General features: G+C 34.5%; 1 pseudogene; it reads right to left on the reverse strand.

The window, feature by feature from the left end:
• Positions 1 to 15,786: 15,786 nt before the first annotated feature.
• LOC149195586 (bifunctional riboflavin biosynthesis protein RIBA 1, chloroplastic pseudogene) lies at positions 15,787 to 18,495 on the reverse strand (annotated as a pseudogene).
• Between the last annotated feature and the right edge of the window lie 264 nt (positions 18,496 to 18,759).

An 18,759-nucleotide genomic window follows, 5' to 3' on the forward strand; every position in this document is an offset into this window, starting at 1 on the left:
CATCTATTTCACATGTCTTCTTCATCTTGCAAAGTGGTAGTGCCAAGGAGAGGGTGTCAATTTCAATCAACGAATATTGTTCACTTAGTACCACTACCAAGTTTTCTAATTCGTACAACTTGTCAAATGTCTTAATTTTTCTTCACAACTTCTCATGGTGCTTAAATTACTTGTCTAGACCTCTAGGTGAGATTAAAACCCCCCAAACTTTTTAACTTTTCAACCTCTTCAATCCTTGTTAGAGTCTTCTTGGACATGCACTCATGCCTCAAACATAACATAACACTAGCATCCCAAATGTGCATGCTTGTTCCCTCTTTTAATGCCTCATTGAAACCACATTATCACATTGGTTAAAATGAAATGTTCACATCTCAAGGCAAAGCACCTACTTTTCTTATGACAACCTAAACTATGTGAATGACTAGGAGAGGACTCCATTTTCTCAAGATAAAAACATACCATCTCACAACCCCATTCATGCAACAATTTGAATATATTTAACCTAAAAAAGGATATGTACCCTACTCCTTCCAAATTTGACATATGACTTTTAAGAAATTAACACTAATTTTTAATTATTAAATCCACATACTATATACTCTATTTTGTTTGCACCCATCTAACATACGAGAACACCTAAATATTTTTAATAAAACCAAGTTAAGAACACTTGTTTCCTTCAAACATCTCAAGTTCTACCTCCATAAACTTTAACAACAAAATCATTACATAGAAATCATCATCTTAAAATTATATTATTATTATTATTATTACCATTACCACTTAATATAAAATAAAAGTTTTCACAGATGTCATTAGTTTCTCAAATACAACAAATCTGATGTTAAGTGAAAATAAAATATTGAATCTATTGTTTTCACAATGGAAAATTTTGTGAAAAATTTAGCATTTTTGAAAAATTTAATCTTTAATTTTTATTTACAAAATCCCTCCCAACCATAACTTCCTATTTGTTCACTTTTCACAAGGCGTGAGTGAAAAATATAACTTTGTATTTGTAAATTTTTTGAAAATTTTAGCATTTTTGAAAAAAATAATGTTTAATTTTTATTTACAAAATCCCTCCCAACCATAACTTCGTATTTGTTCACTTTTCACAATGCCGGAGCTAAAACGAAATTTCAGAGAGTTGCTAAATAGGGTTTTAGTAGTAGCAGAACCCAATATCAAATGCCACCATTGGATTTCCATTCCATTGATAATTCCAAGGTATATTCCATTTTTAGCTTCAATGCATTTCCAACCACATTTAGCCTCCCACACATAAAGGAGTACACACACCTCACGTCTCTGGTTTAAAATCCATTGTTTTTTTTCATCCACACTTGTATGTTTAGGTTTTAATATTTGTGCTACATTTTGTTACTATTTGCATGGATGGTATTGGCATTTGATGAGTTCGGGAGGTCATTTATCATAATCAAGGAGTAGAAGCAAAAAGCCCGAATAAGAGGCTTAGATGCTCAGAAGGCCAACATTGTGGATACTAGGTCTATTGTGATAATCCTCCACACCTCACTCAGCCCCAAAGGATAGACCAAAATGCTACAGAGCCTTGCCCATAGAAAAATATATGTTAAAAAATTGAGAGGTATGATGGATGTACGTTAAACAATTGAACTTTGGAGGCAAAGCCAAGGCACAAGTCTAGAGAAACTTATACATGAAAAATTACAGAGCTTATGGTTCATGGAGATTTGATCATTTTGGCTATTAAACATTTATGTTGAAACATGCTTTGATAGATTCTGTACAATTATAGTTTCTATGATCTTCTAAATGAGGCAGAATTGAGATATTCTAGGTTTCCATAAGTGCGAATTTAGGCATTCTACCACACTTCCTCATATTTGAGAAGTTAATTATCAGATACCTTTTTCAATGAATACTACCTTAGACACCATTAATACTTCCACAAGCCTTGACAATCCCAACAAAACCTTCAAGGTACGCATTTTGCTTGCTGATATTTTCCTCTTGTACATATGGAGTATGTCATAGCCTCCAAAAGTATGCCTAATGTATAATTTCGTGGTTTTGAGCCTATTACTGATTATCCCTATTACATTCAAAGTCTAAACCATGTTTTATTTCACTTGAGTTAGGTTGGCTTCACTTTCTGAAGGTCAATTGGTCCATGTCGGCAAATAATTTACAGCACAAGACTTTAATCAAGATAGCAATTACAGCGCAATACTCTAATAAAATCCACAATATATTCTATAAGTTGGGAGTTATGGAATGGCTGAAAATGCCAAATCTTTGGACATGCAATTACTTCTCAGTGGCACATCTTGACTTCAAGTGGCCATAGTTTCCTGATAGAATTTACCTTAAATTTTGATAACTTTCTATTTCAAAATTCAGGCACATGGTGATTTATACAAAATGAAATTGAAATTTGGATTAAAATGCATTATATAATAGGTCATCTAACTAATTGATCCATAATACATATTCCACCCATCAGCTAACTAGCCATACTAATGATTGGTTGATATTTTTGGTTTGGCATGACAATTCTAAGATGTATAACTTAAATAAGTATGTAATTATATTTAGTTGTTTTGGAACCCAAAGAAAGATGAACAGTTGAAACTAGATAATAGAAAATACACAATTTTTTCATAGTTTAGAAATCATATTGGTACAAACGGATCTTACACAATACTAATCATATTTTATGCAACAATTTTGAGATATATGTTTACTTGGTATTATGAAAACAGATCACACAACGAAACCAAGAACACAGAAAAATAAAAGAAAGAAAATGAAGAGAGCAACACTCTTTAGAACAATGAAAGGGAACATACCCATAAGTGCATAAACCCCATGACTCATTAACACAATATGAAAATTAACCTAAACATAAAAATTTATTTTACTAATATGCCTTAGTCTATTGTCTAGATCCTCACTTAATGGTCAATTTAGAAAATACATGAATTTTGTCCTTGAATTTTATAAATTTTTCTAGACCTAAAGACTTGGTGAGAATTTTTGTAGCTCAACTGTTCCATTTTTAGAAGCTCTCAGATGAAGTGATAATGAAAGTCAACTAGTTGGTATACTTGTGGAAGTTCAAATTTTTTGCTAGCTTCAAATACCCCTTATTATCATATTGTAAAAGAATTCGTCTGAGAAAACCTACATGCTCATTTCACAATTGAAGAAAGGGAAACACCATCTTGATTCTTCTTGCTCCATGTAATTTCGTCAATATCTTCATTGAAAAAATTGCTTAATGTGTATTTCCTGTCCTCCATTGATTATACCTAGTATAAATATCAATAATCACATAATTGAGGTTCTTTATTCTTCCATATAGAATGTGAAAATCTAATGTTCCTTCTATCCTGGCACCCTTTTTGTTGTTGTCTAGTGTTCTAAACTTCTATTTTTGAAGTGGAGATGTAATTGATTCCATAAATAAAGTAATGTAAAATGGATAGAAATATAGATGAGGTTTCCCCCTAATTGCCTGAAGACTGATCCATTAACTTCTTTAGAATCATTCTTGGCCGAAAGATTCAAGCCTTTGTCCAAAAATGTAGATGTATTTTGCAGTATACCATGTTGAAAACCATCTGAGAAAATTGTGGCCTAGAATCTATGAACAAAAATATGTTTATCTATTTTCAAAAATTCTACAACTAAGTAGTAATGTAGGAGGCCTAAGTTAGTGATGTGAAAATATGCATATAAATTGGATTTTACCTATGAAATAATCCTTTCCTTGCTTCTTCTTCTGATGATGTCATATGCATATATCATTGGAATAATTACATAATATTGAATGATTTTGATGTAAATATTGGGATTTGGAGGGCTTTGATGGAATTATGGTTCACCCAGATATTTGTCAATTTTGATGTACTATGTTGTAGTTGCATGTTGTAGGGCATAGAGAGATTACTTCAGTTGATAGACAAGATTATTTCCCTAAAATTTGAAAATCTAGTGGTCAGTTATATCAACATGTATACTTCTTCCAAATCTCCATTGAGGATGACACTCTTCACATCTAGTTGGTATAGATTCCAGCTAAATTGTGTTTCCATGGCTAAAACCAAATGGATTGTGCTCATCTTTGATGTTGAAGGTTCTTTTCATAATCAATTACTCCCTTTTGTGCAAAGCCCTTTGGAACCTATCTTGCCACATGTCTACTTTTCACTTGACTTTATAGCTATACACCCATTTGCAGCTAATATACCATAATAATCCAAGAGAAAAAAAATCAATAAACAGAGACTTGCATGTACTTGCTTGAACCTTCACTTTTTCCTTCAATATTATATTCAAGTAGGCTTAGAGGGGTTTTCACTATGAATTCAACCATGAATAAACAATGGAGGGAGTGAATTCTTATATTGGTTTGAGCTCCATATCATTATAAATTAGTGGAATTTATATCCACAAATATCTCCAAAAGATAACCATAAAATATTTCTAGATTCATAGATTTCTCAAAGAAAAACACTATAATAATACACCATAGGGCTCTCCAAGACAAAAATAACCAACGTAGAGTGACAATGGTGAAGGGGATGCCACATGTCTCTTTTTCAAGAAAAACACCTCCTTCGATGAAACATCTTTAACCAAGCAAGTAAACACCTCATGCTACTTATTCTCTTCTCCTTTGGCATGCCCTTCAATGATGGCCTCATAACACGTAAATTTGTTCCCTATGTGCAATTTGTTCTCCATCATGTGCATTTTGTAATCACAATCTTCCCAAATAACCAAAATGATCAAGCAACAAAGGTTGGGCATTTCTCAAAAAGTTGATCAAAATGTGGTGAGGGTTTTAAGGTGATGGATTTGTAGCCACCATAGCTCCCAACAAGATTTGTCCAAATTTCTATTATGACCCTAATTTTAAAATTCTGCAACAATTTTGCATTTATTGGCACTCATTTGGCAACAATTTGGGAACTTGTCAAAAGGTATATGCTCAAGAGCTAGGATGCCCCTCCAATAAAGTTATCACACTCCTCCATAAGTAAATCTCATAGATAAGTGGGCAAGCAATGGTCAAATAGTTGTTATGAAAACTCCTCAAAGGGTGACCTCAACATGTGTGCCAATAAGATGTGGGGCATTCCTCAAATCATGCCAACCAATCCCATATGTAGTGGATCTACATAGATAGAACTATAAAGCAGGCAATGATTGTAGTCTATACCATGGCATACCATAATATGCTTACAATCCTTCAATATGAACAAGGGTGTTTACCTCATGAGCATAAAACCATGCTAGAGCATATTCAATCATCCCAAGAATAATTTCAATTCAAGTGATAATAGGGGGAGAATGCTAGAGTGTTGTACACCATCATGAAGCTATTGAAATGATTATGTGAAAATGATGTTGGCTTAGGCCAAAAATGCTAGGGAATTTCATCAAGTGGTGCCATACATCAACATGTATCATTAACCATCTAATGATCATAGGGGCTTCACAACTAAGTCAACTAGTATGAAAGGAAAACAATCATCATCAAGGAAACCCAAACATCAACATCATCAAGCCATCTATGCTTACTACATCAATAACCTCATCAAATGAAATCACGATTCTAGGGCCATCTAAAGGTCAACCTGTAAACCTCCCTTTGTGATGGAAATGACAAGAGTAGTGAAAATATTCACAAGTGTAGGCCTCATATAACATGATAGGTAACAAGCCAGAGAGCCAAATTCTCCAAGTGCAACCTGCTTGGGTGGGGTCTTCAACTAGATTAATTCTAATGCCATATGATGGGTAACAGGGCCCACCAATCATGCATTTATTTATTGGTTGGGGATGCCCACCATCCTGGGAGGATATGTTGTCATTCCCCTACCAAATATGTGAGATGTTCACCCACACATGGGGACACCTACCCTGACAATTACTCATACATACATCAGAAATGACATGTGACAATTTCTGTAAGAGTCTAAGACTCAAGTATTCATACATAAATGTGTTAGATGAACTACTTTTATGATTTTATGTGTTCTATTTCTTTCACTGATAAATGATATAGTCCATTCTCATGTATGCATGAGAATTTTTTTATCCTTGTCTCTTTTATCTTGGATGGGACCTAGTTGCATTAAGGATGTGTCCCACCCCTAAGGGATGCATCCACTGATGGATCAATCAGTGGATCTATGCTCATTGTCAACCCACCCTGAATGGATCCAGCCACCATCAGATGCAAAATGAAAGTGGATTGGCTTAGACTTTAGTGTTTCCCTATCCATGAGGTACAAGGCAACTATTGGGGACATCTCTTTTTCTTTTGGGATGTTACCCACATCCCAGAAAATTGGTGATGTAAATGTCCCTGAGGATGGGCAGATGTCCCTCAACTGTCTTAGGAATGTCTGGTTGTCACCTGTCAAAACTAGTTCCTCTTAAGTGTGCTTGATGAAAAGTGAAAACAAATCTAGCATTCCCTTGGGTGCGCTAGCATGGGATACAAAGGAAGGAAAGCAAGCAGTGGTGTTACTATTAGAGCTGTCAATAAATAAAAAATATTGGCAACAAAATATAGAGTTCAAGACTGTATTCTTCTACTAGTCACCATGCTTAATAATGAAGACCCATTCTCTAGAGTCACCTTGCTTAATAGTAAAGACCCCATGATGTAGAGGATTGTTGAGAATCTCACAATACTTTATTAGATGATAATCAAAATATTGTCCAAATTGCAAAAGCTAATCATTTCAAGTCACTTTCCTAATATTTTTCTAAAGGCAATATATGTTCTTTCTGAAGAAATTATTAAAAACCATCAACAAAGTCTATGGTTATTGCAACATTTTGTGACCTCCTAGGTATATAGAACTTGTTAGTTAACCACACTTAATACTTTGGTGAGCTATTTGTTAAGCAAGTTTTCTTGCCACATTATCATTTATATTGAAATGTTGGAAGCCGTTGTATTTTAGTTTATCCCAATGGAGTTGCCTAAATTCCTTAAGCTTATCCAACAAATATTTTAGCACTCTACATGCTATTGGAAAGTGAAGTCATTTGCTTAATAGTTGATTCCTTTTTCCTTCTCATTTGTGTGAATATAATTTTTTTGGATTCTTATGATTAATCATTAACATATAAATCTAACAAATCAGTATATGCCCATTACTTCTATAGTTATGATAGTAGTAGATGGTATTGGTTGTGTATTGTTTAGTTGTATTTTATCATTCATCTCATTTGATTGTATGTATTTTGTAGGTTGTTGGCCATGTTTTTCTTGTAATAATACATTTTTGGATATTTTGTCTACTAGTGCACTTTCTAGTTGTAGCATTTTGGGTAGCAATTCTAGTAGATTGTGAGGGAATTGAACCAGGAAAACATGCTTGTTGGCTATTGGGATGAGGCCATCACCAAAACCTCATCAAATTCAATCACGACTCTAGGGCCATATAGAGGTCAACCTGTAAGCCTACCTTTGTGATGGAAATGACAAGAGTAGTGAAAATATTCACAAGTATAGGCCTCATATAACATGAGAGGTAAAAAGTTTAGAGATACAAAATTCTCCAAGTGCAGCCTGCTTTGGTGGGGTCTTCAGCTGGATTAATTCTGATGCCATATGATCAGTAACATTGCCCATCAATCATGCATTTATTTATTGGTTAAGGATGGCCACCATCCTAGGAGGATATGTTGTGATTCCCCTGCCAAATATGTGAGATGTGCACCCACACGTGGGCACACCTACCCTAACAATTACTCATACATACATAAAAGATGACATATGAAAATTTTTGTTAGAGTCTAAGCCTCAAGTCTTCATACATAATTGTGTTAGATGAAATACTTTTAGTCTATTTTTGTCACTGATAAATGATATAGTCCATACTCATGTATGCATGAGATTTTTTTTATCCTTGTCTCTTTTATCTTGAATGGGACCTAGTTGCATTAAGGATGTGTCCCACCCCTAAGGGATGCATCCACTGATGGATCAATCAGTGGATCTATACTCATTTTCAGCCCACCCTGAATGGATCTGGCCACCATCAGATGCAAAATGAAAGTGGGTTGGCTTAGACTTTAGTGTTTCCCTGTCCATGAGGTACAAGGAAACTATTGGGGACATCTCTTTTTCTTTTGGGATGTTACCCACATCCCAGAAAATTGGTGATGTAAATGTCCCTGAGGATGGGCAGATGTCCCTCAACTGTCTTAGGAATGTCTGGTTGTCACTTGTCAAAACTAGTTCCTCTTAAGTGTGCTTGATGAAAAGTGAAAACAAATCTAGCATTCCCTTGGGTGTGCTAGCATGGGATACAGAGGAAGGCAAGCAAGAAGTGGTGTTACTATTAGAGTTGTCAATAAATAAAAAATATTGGCAACAAAATATAGAGTTCAATACTGTACTCTTCTACTAGTCACCATGCTTAATAAAGAAGACCCATTCTCTAAAGTCATCTTGCTTAATAGTAAAGACCCCATGCTCTAGAGGATTGTTGGCAATATCACAACACTTTATTAGATGATAATAAAAATATTGTCCAAATTGCAAAAGCTAATCATTTCAAGCCACTTTCCTAATATGTATTTGAAGGCAATATATGTTCTTTTCGAAGCAATTCTTAAAAACCTTCAACAAAGTCTCAGGTTATTGCAACATTTTGTGATCTCTTAGGTATATAGTAGTTGTTACTTAAGCACACTTACTACTTTGGTCAGCTATTTGTTAAGCAAGTTTGTTTTCCACATTATTATTTATATTGAAATGTTGGAAACCATTGTATTTAATTTTATCCCAATGAAGTTTCCTAAATCCCTTAAGCTTATCCAACAAATATCTTAGCACTCTACATGCTATTCGAAAGTGAATTCATTTGCTTAGTAGTCAATTCCTTTGTCCTTCTCATTTGTGTGAATACAATTTGTTCAGTTTCTTATGATTAATCATTAACCTATAAATATAACAAATCTGTATATGCCCGTTACTTATATGGTTATGACAATAGTAGATGGTATTGCTTGCGTATTGTTTAGTTGTCTTTTATCATTCATCTCATTTAATTGTATATCTTTTGTAGGTTTTTGGTCATGTTTTTCTTGTAATAATAAATTTTTGGACATTTTGTCTACTGGTGCACTTTTTGGAGGTTTCTCTGACACAGGAACCAGCTTAGAGGCACTAGAAGTTGCAGCATTTTGGGTAGCAGTTCTGGTAGATTGTGAGGGAATTGAACTAGACAAACATGCTTGTTGGCTATTGGGATGAGGCCATCACCAAAACCTCATCAAATGCAATCACAACTCTAGGGCCATCTAAAGTTCAACTTGTAAACCTCCCTTTGTGATGGAAATGACAAGAGTAGTGAAAATATTCACAAGTGTAGGCCTCATATAACATGAGAGGTAACAAGCCAGAGAGCCAAAATTCTCCAAGTGCAGCCTGCTTGGTTGGGGTCTTCAACTAGATTAATTCTCATGCCATATGATGGGTAACAGGGCCCACCAATCATGCATTTATTTATTGGTTGGGGATGCCCACCAGCCTGGGAGGATATGTTGTCATTCCCCTACCAAATATGTGAGATGTGCACCCACACATGGGGACACCTACCCTGACAATTACTCATACATACATCAGAAATGACATGTGACAATTTTTGTAAGAGTCTAAGACTCAAGTCTTCATACATAACTGTGTTAGATGAAATACTTTTATGATTTTATGTGTTCTATTTCTGTCACTGATAAATGATATAGTCCATTCTCATGTATGCATGATAATTTTTTTATCCTTGTCTCTTTTATCTTGGATGGGACCTAGTTGCATTAAGGATGTGTCCCACCCCTAAGGGATGCATCCACTGATGGATTAATTAGTTGACCTATTCTCATTGTCATCCCACCTTGAATAGACCCAACCACCATTAGATGCAAAATGAAAGTGGGTTGGCTTAGACTTTAGTGTTTCCCTGTCCATGAGGTACAAGGAAACTATTGGGGACATCTCTTTTTCTTTTGGGATGTTACCCACATCCCAAAAAATTGGTGATGTAAATGTCCCTGTTGATGGGAAGATTTTCCTCAACTATCTTAGGAATATCTGGTTCACACCTATCAAAATTAGTTCCTCTTAAGTGTGCTTGATGAAAAGTGAAAAAAAATATAGCATTCCCTTGGGTGTGCTAGCATGGGATACAGAGGAAGGAAAACAAGCAGTGGTGTTACTATTAGAGTTGTTAGTAAATAAAAAATATTGGCAACAAAATATAGAGTTCAAGTTTGTATTCTTCTACTAGTCACCATGCTTAATAATGAAGCCCCATTCTCTAGAGTCACTTGGCTTAATATTAAAGACCCCATGTTGTATAGGATTGTTGGGAATATCACAATACTATTAGATGATAATCAAAATATTGTCTAAATTGCAAAAGCTAATCATTTCAAGTCACTTTCCTAATATTTGTCTAAAGGCAATATATGTTCTTTCTGAAGCAATTCTTAAAAACCTTCAACAAAGTCTCAGGTTATTATAGAATGTTGCGATCTCCTAGGTATATAGGAGTTGTTACTTAAGCACACTTACTACTTTGGTGAGCTATTTGTTAAGCAAGTTTGCTTGCCACATTATCATTTATATTGAAATGCTAGAAGTTTTTGTATTTTAGTTTATCCCAATGGAGTTTCCTAAATTCCTTAAATTTATCCAACAAATATTTTAGCACTCTACATGCTACTGGAAAGTGAAGTCATTTTCTTAGCAGTTGATTCCTTTGTTCTTCTCATTGTGTGAATGCTATTTATTTGGTTTCTTATTATTAATCATTAACCTATAAATCTAACAAATATGTATATGCACATTACTTCTATAGTTCTAACAACAGTAGATGGTATTCGTTGTGTATTATTTAGTTGTTTTTTATCATTCGTCTTATTTGATTGTACATCTTTTGAAGGTTGTTAGCCTTGTTTTTCTTGTAATAATACGTTTTTGGACATTTTGTCTACTGGTGCACTTTCTGGAGGTTTCTCTGACACAAGAACCAACTTATAGGCACTGGAAGTTGCAGCATTTTGGGTAGCAGTTCTTGTAGATTGTGAGGGATTGAACTAGACAAACCTACTTGTTGGCTATTGGGACGAGGCCCTATAGATTGATGCAAGGGTTTTTCCCTGAGATATTTTGAATAGTGTTGGTTGTATATTGATTAGTTGCCTTTTACCATATAATGGAATTATGAATGCTACTAGTTTATGTTTCATGTGGAATTGTGAATATTATCATTCATAATTTGTCATGTATTTTTATAAGTTACTTTGTGCATTTGACATTTTCATTTTTTAGGCTTTTACATATTTAATTTGTAATAATAATTTTTGTATATTAATTTTGTTTTCTTGCCACCATTCTGTTGTCCATTGCTTAATTATGGGGTACCTTCTAGCCATCACCAAAATTCCTTCTCCTTGGCCACCCTCCCTGAAACTTGGTGTAACACTAGTCAAGACAATTCTTCTCAACAAGCTCTACTTTATGTTTTGTTTTCTGATTGGACTTACAGGAAACAGATTGTGCTTGAAGATGGGAACATACAAGACTTTTCTATCTTTTTGAAAACACCAGTTGGTATAAGTATAGACACATTACCATGTCCCTATACTATATCTTGGTTACTTTCACCTCAACAATTGTTTCTCCTTCCAGTCGATTTTTCATTTCAGAAAACTAATCCATACCGTGTTAAAGAACCTTTTGTACATTTATAGCATGTACTTATATTTATTGTCAATTTAAATTGTCATTATTAGTGTATTTTGGATTTTTTTATGAAAATCCATGATATTCTCAACCAAAACATATAACTTAACTGTAAAATATTAGAGTTCAGTTTTGACACATTTTTGAACAGAAGTCTAGTTCTTGTTTCCAAAGATCCCCTCAAAGATGAATTATGCAACCATACTTGGTCATTTACAAACTCTAGTTTTCCTGAACATATGGAGAGAGGCATGGAAATATCTCTAAGCTCATGAAGACATGTCCCCATTTGAATCTATGGGATTAGATTTTGTGTTGTAGGTGAAATATGGCACAAGCCAACTATTCACATTTGTCTGTTCAACATAACTTTCAAACCTTTCCCTAGCTTTGGAAATATCCAAGGCCAAGTCATTAAACTACCCTTGTGAAATCTTTCATAACCTAATTTATTGCAATAAAACCTTCACTTGAACATTCCTACAATAAATTCACCGCCCTGTCATTTTTTTTCTCCACTGCCATAACCAAAGATTTTTTCACAACCTCGTGGTGAGAGAATGGCATATTATAGTCCGATATACATTGGCATGCTTCTCCAATATTTGTCCTTGTCTCATATTCCTCCAACATTTTGTTGATTTTGTCCTTTGCATCCTCAACTATCTAATCAATGCCACCATGATGGGAATCAACTTGAGGAAAACCATTCTGAAATTTGTTGTTCAACTTCTAAAACTATCCTTCAATTATCTATGCAATTATGTGGACTAAAGCTCCACATAAATTTCATGTATTTTACCATTCTTTTAACTTATCCAAGCCAATATAAAAGGACTTCAAGTAAGGTATGTATGTAAACCTACAAAACTTGTGACTTTTATGTGCTGAACTCAACCCAATGTTCTAAGTGAAACTAGATCTTGTACCTAGACCCATTTTAGATAACACATCCCTATTTAAGGGTTTCTAACTGTCACAACAGAATTATGTAGATGGGTTAATGTCAAGGAGCATAATCTCAAATCTTAGAGGAAGCTAAGCTCTTCTCTTCACACTATGATAATATAGAGACTTGTGCAATGAACGAACGTAGATTAAGGCCTTCATCATTAACCTCATATATGACTTGGCTACTCAACATGACAAAACATGTATAGTTTGACAAATAAGAAGATGCCACATTTAATCCACATTGGAAAAATAACCATAAGAAAATTTGTAGCATTCAATCTTTTTTACATGAGGTGGTTACATTAGGGGGTTTCATTTCAAAATTAGTGTGTGTAGAGTGAGTGGGAACTAAAGGAATTGAACCTGGATCAAGGTTCAAATACCATGTAAAGGTTTTCTATTACACCAAAACCTGCAACCATTAATAGAAACCAAAACTCATTCACATTAATAAACTCCCAAATCAATAATGTCATCTTGTAGGAATAGTTAATCCCATGTTCCCAAAATGACAGTCAATCTATGGGATCAATTCCTAGAGGTGTGGTATTTAGTCCAACAATTTGTCAATATAGTGTCTAAATGGATCAAATTTAATGACAAACCCTATAGACATTGTGTAGCAGTAAGAGTTATCCCGATGGATTATTTCTTGTTTTTATTCTCAAATATTACACATAGAGGCTTACCATTTGAAGAGCATCCATGGATGATAGGATGGGTTAGTTAGAATTCTTTTTTTATGAAACTATAAAGCTTGAGTTTTTATCACTTTGAAGAGTTGTCATCTTTTGTCACAGTGTGGGTTAGCCTCCCCGGCCTACTCCTAGAGCCTTGGCATGAATATGTATTTTCTTGGGTGGAAAACTATGGGTTCTTATTTGATTCCAGCAAAGCTCACAATAGAATGAACCAACCTCTTATACACAAAATTGGGTGCAGATTTTAAGCTGGAATTAACCTTTACCAATGTTAATTCCACTTGAAGATAAAGGACTATTTGTGGGAGAAACATATTTGAATATGAAAACGCCCCTTTGTATTTTAAGTTCTTCTTTGAAACATGGCATTTGGAAAATTAGTCTGCAAAGGGATATGCACCCTTGGAAATAATTAGGGATTTTTGTAGAAAAAGTGTAAGGCACATGATTCTGGGTAGTGTACAAAATCCATTACAACATTCCTTCCTTTTAGCTAAGTTGCAACAGTTGAACTGTATATACTCTTTCAAAATCACCCAGGATTTGCACCTAGTTTCAATTCTCATCCACATCACATTGTTGGACATATCACATTTGTATATTTTCTAAAAAATCTATTATCATTAAGTTTGACATCAACCTCATACTCTTGGTGAACCCACAACTTACTACTAGATCTTACCATGTGTATTGATATCCTTACTGTACCTTTCCTTTTTGGAAGGAGTATTTTTTATTTCTTCAGTTGTTTGACTTTCAGTGGAAATAGGTGGTATTTCCAAGGTCCCCTGTTTTTGCATTCTTCTTTCCTTTGTTTTTACCTCCTCTCTTTTTTTTTACTTCCCATTTTATCTCTTGGTCTTCACTTCTCTGGATATTTTCTTTAATTCCCTTCGAATTACTTCAGACTCTTTTATTATGTCATTAGTGCATAGAATTTATTTGTACAAAATAGTACATGTCTCAAGTGAATCACACTTGGAAAACTCTTTCCCATGTCCATATCAATATAAACTTTGGCACATGTAATGAAGGCCTCATCTTTATAAATATTATGACAGAAAAAAAAACTACCAATAGACTCCAGGGTTCCTGGTATATTTTCCTTTCCCATTATGGATAACGTAAGATAATGTTATTAATGTCTATGAATGACAAAAAAATTAGGTCAATGGAACTAAAAAATACCATCTAGTAGTTAGATATTGTGGGAGTGCCAAAGCATCTTCTAGAACCTAAAAGGATAATTGGGAAAAACACTATAATTGGGACTTAGGGCTGAAAAGTAACTCCATTACCATTGGATTAAATCCATGAAACCACTTCTTTATTGTTAATCCAACGGTACCATAGAACCATGACCCTTCGCATATTAATGGTTTCATGAATCATGGGTGCCATATAAAATCAATGAAACAACTGCTTTATTTCTAATCCATCAATAGCATAGAGCCATGAACCTTCCTGAATCAATGTCTCTTATGACTTCAAAGATTCAAAAGGAACAATAAATAAACTTTAGAGCATGGAAAAAAATATTACATGCTTCAACCCATTTACAAAATTGGTCTTTTAGCTCATTTACTCAAACTAAATATCCATTACCTATTAAATATGCAAATTAGATGGTTGTCCATAAATTCTTTTTTCTTTTCTACTATCTCTCCTATCTTGGCATCCATAATTATCATAGTCTTTACCTTATCATATCCTATTGATACTAGATAGGACCAAAACTTCCATTTTTCGTCCTAAGCCACCATATTTAAGGGTATCTTTGAACAAAAGGATCAAGTCTCCTTTCTTTTCCACTTTTCCTAAAGGTTGGATGACCTGCTAGATATCCTTGATGAGGCTTGGAAATCACTCTTTGTCCCCAAAAAAACCCATATTTCCAACCTTTTAGGGTAGTGGTGAACCTTCACACTTGGACTTGGAAACCCTTGTTATCTTCTAATATTGTTTCTTGTGCCATCTCATATTAAACCTATTATACATTAAAGTTGGCATTAATGTGGATAATATTTTCCATTTGGATTAATTTTTCCACACAGACATCCTTCTTTGATCATTTGGATAATTTTTTCATATTGTAATTCCTCATTTCTTGTTGAATTCTATTTTGATTGTTATTTTTTGCAATGAACTAATTACTATGAATGTGCAGGTGAAGTCAATATTTATTATACATCACTATTAGTTGATATAATCATGAAGACCTTGTTCATATATGATGACCAACCATCTCAAGCAGTTGTGGAGGATACCATATCAAAAGCACTAAGAGAACCTGCATTTGTAAAAACATTTGTTGCTCCTCTTGTTCAATCTGCTAAGAAACATGTGAAGGTTGGGTTAAATTTAGTATGTTACAAGCTTTTTAGATTCCTTATCATTGTTATTCATGGGAGTCAACAAGCAACCAACAAGCTCCACATTAGCTTCAACAATATCATGGCTTTCATCGTGAAGATTGTAAGCTCGCATTTTGTGTCCCAAACCAATACCACTATCCTCATGATCACACAAGTAAACCAACACTCCTCTCCCAACTAGCTCAATCTGTTGCATAGTTAGTGCTAGTTGGTTTCCATAGTCACACCTAGCCGACCCAAAGATATCTCCCATGAGACATTCAGAATGAACCCTCACCAATACATCTAGTCCATCACCCATGTTACTCTTAACCATGGCAATATGTTCCATTCCATCCAACTTTGAACGATAGAAATATTCCTGAAATGGTCCCCACATTCTAGGAAACCTAGAAATAACACTTTGTTCCACCAACTTTTCACGTTTCTTCATGTACCTAACAAGTTCTGCAATAGATATAAGTCGTAAATTATGCTCCTTTGCAAATTTTTGCAACCCTGGTAAGCGATTCATTGAACCATCAACATCAACTATCTCATAAAGCACTGCAGTAGGATTTAATCCTACTAATGTTGGTAGATCTATAGATGCTTTTGTATGACCATATCTTTTTAGGACTCCCCATTCTATGTATTTTAGAGGGAAGGTATGACCAAGCCTCCTAAAATCACCAAGTTTAGAATCTGGAGATGTCAGGGCAAAAGTTGTCTTCACCCTATTTGTTGTTGATACCTCAATAGTTTTAGCCTCTTTTGCATCCAAATATATTCTAAATGCAATAAGAAGCTTCTCTTCATTTTCTTTGTCCAGTACCATAAGTGGAAATTAAAGCCTTCTTAGGACTTCTTCCTTTATGGAAAATGATTTCTGTAGTTGATTCAAGCTAGTTATAGTTTCTACTTTAGTGTCAAGTTCTATATTCTTCACTTTTGTACTATCCCCTTTGTTTGATTAGTTTGTAATAGTCATATTGTTTTATGAAACTGCCATACACATGAGTTGTGATGGAGTTGTAAGATGTGTTGGGTTGGAGCTTACTCGGCACTTAATTTTTTTTATGCTTGGATTCATTGCAACACATAGGTGACTTTGTCCCATCTTCTCATCATCTTTCTTTAAAAAATCGTCTAACTTGCGATTATTACCAGTTGCCTCCCAAGGAGCCATATTAGGCATATCAGGTAAAGTTGTAAAAATACTATTAATTTTTCTCATCAACAGATATTTTGGGTCTCTAATAGATGAAACAAAATCTAGTGTGTGTTCAATGCTGCTAGATGGATTCTCTATACATAACAGAAGAATAACAGGTTCATAGATAGGCATAATTTACACATGCTTCCCATGCCTAACATCTTAGCATTGATGAGCCTGCACCACATCCCTTAATCTTGTTTTAAGGTCTTATCTAACAACTTTGTTCCTTCTGACCTTATGCACTTCACAAGTGTCATTAGCAAGAACAATGCAAATCATATCCTTTCTCTTTTCACTCTTAACAAGGGTGTTATTGCCCCTGAAAAACTACAATGCTTTCATAGGCTCCTCTTGCTGCAGCCCCCCACTAAATTCATTACCTAAAAGTACTTCAAGAAATCCTTCAAGATTAGAAACACATGTCAAAATCAGGAAAGGATTATATTTCAAAATAATTGGCCTGTTGAGGTAGATAAGTGTGGGTCTTAAAAGTGATTCTAGTTGCATATATGTTTTAGGCAGATCACCTAATGGAGGAGGCTTGTCCTGAAAGTCCTCATAAAAGTTTTCCTTTGTGATAATGGAATTATCGAAGGGATATACACCATGGAACACTTCAGAGGCCATGAGTATTGATTCAACAGTGGGATTTTGAGGTTTCTTATGCAAAGTAAGCATTCTATTATTCTCCTCCTGAAATCAATTACTTCCATACTGTCCACATATAGAGAACAATTGCTCAGGGCCTAGTCTATGCATGTGGAGAGGAGCTTCAATTTGAATGGGAATATAAGACAATATCCAGGGTGCATATATTAAGGCTTCCTCTACTTTGTTGCATCTTGTTCCAAAGAAAACCTCCTAGGTCGTGAATATTATTAGAAGCACTTCGATATAAAGCTAAAAGTTCAACTCAAATGCCCCCTTCATTAGTAATAAGGTCATCTACCATTTTAGGTGGAATAATAGTAATGTTAGATATAGTTCCCTCTGCTTTCGATTTGAAGATTTCAAGAGTGGACTGCAATTATTCAAGGTACAGTCTATTTCGAAAACTAAAGGAGATCCGTTGGTTGGTTCATACTTCAAATGATCACCCTCATCCACTATAAATTTTCTTTCAACATAAATTGAATTTTTGCAGTGTTCAAAACAATGGTGTAATTTATAAACAACTAGCTCAGATTTACAAAGCCCACACTAATCTTTGCTAAAAAACACTAAGGCATCCTTCGCAAAATAGTGTTGTTTCCTTCCTTACAGACCAGTAAAGGCTTCATTGGAAAATGCCACTGCTATTGATTTCTTCTTCTCAATTTTTGAGACATGCTTGAGCAAAGTCTTATTTAGACCTTCCTCATTATTTCCACTATGGAGGCTTTTCTTTATCTGCAGATTTTGGTTTAGCTTAATGACATCAGAGGCATTCTTTACCACAAAAATCTCTTGTTCAAGCTCTGATCCAATACCATTTATAGGATTCACATCAGTTTCCATATTCTGTTTCTTGGGAAATCCTGATTTTGGCTGATGTGACTTTTTACATTTTTCTTTAGTGGAAGTTAATTGTTCTCTTTTGGGACATGGGTCTTTTCAACCAGGATTGCACCCAAAAATTTTGCATTTTTTTGTTCTGCTTCTGCTACTTTTTATGGGTTTTCTAACAGTTGGATCGTTAGCTTGTTATTATTTACAATTTCTCTTCCATTCTCAAGATTCATTTCAAAATAAATAGTCTTTGTTGATTTTTCAAACAAACTT

The sequence above is a fragment of the Pinus tabuliformis genome, chromosome 2_2 (assembly GCF_031772625.1).
Source record: "Pinus tabuliformis cultivar Carrire ecotype Pingquan chromosome 2_2, CPIR1, whole genome shotgun sequence".
NCBI lineage: Eukaryota > Viridiplantae > Streptophyta > Pinopsida > Pinales > Pinaceae > Pinus > Pinus tabuliformis.